Source organism: Rattus norvegicus, chromosome X, assembly GCF_021556685.1.
Source record: "Rattus norvegicus strain SHRSP/BbbUtx chromosome X, alternate assembly SHRSP_T2T, whole genome shotgun sequence".
Lineage (NCBI taxonomy): Eukaryota > Metazoa > Chordata > Mammalia > Rodentia > Muridae > Rattus > Rattus norvegicus.
The window spans coordinates 48,714,095-48,716,668 of NC_141554.1; the positions used below are offsets into that span (position 1 = coordinate 48,714,095).

Sequence of the window (2,574 nt, forward strand, 5' to 3'; positions counted from 1 at the left end):
GGAATGTCTGGGTAGGGAGGCAGGAAGGGGGGTGGTTAGGGATGGGGAACACCTTTGTAGAAGAAGGGGGAATGAAATGGGGGGGCTTATGGTCAGAAAACCAGCAAATGGAATAACATTTTAAATGTAAATAAAAATATCCAATAAAAATGAAAAAAGTAAGTTTTAATGTCAGTTACTTTCTATTTCTTTGTATTGAAAGGACAATTTTGAAAGCATCAGTATTTACTGAGTTGATGACAAGAAACGCAGTAATTCATTGCACCACGAACTAAAAATTGTAACAGTTCTTGTTCTAACAGTTCTTGTTCGTTATTTGGAAACTGATTCTTAATGTTTCGGGAAAGTACCTTTCAAAAAAATTTTAAACTGATACATTAAAATGAAATTGAGTGCAATAATGGCATGTCACCTGATAGTTTGCTTTGTGTATTTGTTACATAATGTTTAACTCAGGTTAAAAATATCTACAACCACCCACATTTATTACTTTCTGGGTTGTAGTAATAGTTAAATTTATAAAGTGCTCAACTTTAAAACATGAATACATAAGTTTAAGCGATGGTATCCAATCCACATTTTTAAAAAAGCTGCTTGCACCTAGAAGCATTTCAGGTGTGTCTGTTATGTCACATGTGTATGAGTAGGTGATGGAGAGGAAGGAGGCTATGTCAAATTAGCCTACCATTTTTCTGACCTATGAGCATCTGAATGATTAGTAGGCTAACATTCCCTGAAAGAAGCAAGCCTTAAATGACTACCAGGCCAGCACCATAGAGGTCCCCAAAAGCTCCCAGGACCAAGGCCAACCCAGAGACTAGAACTCTGCCTGGAACTAAGGATCCAAGCAGGAGTGAGCCCAAGACAAATGGGCCTCATATGGAGCCACTCAAGTGGGCCTCACCAGGAGAGAATCCAGAGTGACAACCAGACCCTCTAGACATGGAACTAGCCTGAGACATTTACCAGTCAGGTGCCAGACAGGACTGGTGCCGGTAGGATGGACCGTGCCTGAATTGACCCCTTTCCGGTGCTATAATGCACTAATAGGGTCAAGCATTCCTCAGATCACTCCTAAGACAACCTCAGACACTCAAAGTTCCTGGCTGCCTCTAAGAGAAAAAAGTAAGTGGTAGGAACATGGAAGAGAAAGAGAAACAGAAGGATATGGGAAAGATGAAGAAAGGCAGTACTGGAGACTCAAGGGTAGTAAGGAACAGTATGATATGAGTAGCCAGTAATGCCACCTGGGACCATAGTGGGGTCCTGGTATGCCTGCCATACAGGACCATATCTAATGCCAGGTGGATGACCCTGGTCTTGACTGCCACCAGGGCACATGCACATATTTAAGGCTGTGCATTACTGCCCCCCTTCCCAGCTAGACATCATAGTAGAGCTGACCCTGGGGTCTAGAGAGCAAGAGAGCTGACTCTGCTCTAGCCAGCTGCAATAATTGGCAAAGTGACTCTGCACATTGCAGGAGTCGTGGGTGAACCACCCCTACCCCCAGAATATGAGCATGGGAGAGCTGGACCTACCACTCATCTCCCGTGTGATGGTTTGGGCAATAAAATGACACTTTCCTCCCTCCTTGATCCTCACCACTTTTGGCAGGCAGGAGACCTGAGTCATGGAAGAGGAGAGCTGATCCAGGTCCTCACCTGCTACAGCACTTGGGAGAGCAGGCTCTGCACCTTGCCTGGGCAGCACAATAGAAATCCCGATGGAAGGGTCACAGGTGATCCAGCCCTGAGAGTCTGAGCATGGAAGAGCTGGCCCTACAACATGTCTGCTGTGCAATAACATGGGCAATGAAGAGCTATTACATCCTCTTGCCCCTTGCCACTAATGGCAGGCAGGAAAGCTGTCACTGGCTACAACACTTGGGAGAACAGGCCCTACACCTTACCTGGGCAGCAGGATAAAGCTGGCTCTGGTGCACTGACCCAAGGGCATGAGAAGCAGAGAGCCAGAGGGTTGACTAGCTCAGATACCACTCAGGCCCAGATCCAGGGCTTAGAATTGGCCTAGCCCAGTATCTGCCCCATCAATGAACTGCTGAAGTTCATGAAGAAGCCAGTCCTACAGATCCAAAACTACAGCATCTCTGTGACACAGGGCAACAATAGCATAACCAAAAGATGTCCCAATGAGCTTTCAATTTTAGTAGAGTAGCAGAAGCAAGAGGCTTCATACCATACCAACAAGTCATTGCGATAAACATTTACAGACAAAAAAGTGTGGGAAAAAGGTATACTGAGGGACACACTGTGAAACACTACAGTTTCCACAACAAGGTTTTTTTCTCTGTTGGGGCTAGATTACAAAAAGGGAGGATGGATACAATGGGAGGGGAGATGAGTGGGATTGGGAAGAATGATGTAAAATTCACAAAGAACCAATAAATGTAAAAAGGTTTTTAAAAGCTGGGTCAGGTGATGCACGCTTGTAATATCAGTGCATCCTAGGCAGAAACTAGCCAGTCTCCATAGGGATTCTTGGATATCATTGTCCAGGCAAACTAATCTACTTGGTGAGTTTTACACACAAACAGAGAGGGAGAGAGAGTGA

The 2,574-nt window shown here is 44.9% G+C and overlaps 1 non-coding gene across 1 annotated transcript; it reads left to right on the forward strand.

The window, feature by feature from the left end:
- Positions 1–593: 593 nt before the first annotated feature.
- Positions 594–731, forward strand: LOC120099507 (small nucleolar RNA SNORA17). Its single transcript, XR_015647240.1, has one exon. It is a non-coding gene; the product is annotated as a small nucleolar RNA SNORA17 (small nucleolar RNA).
- The last annotated feature ends 1,843 nt before the right edge of the window (positions 732–2,574 follow it).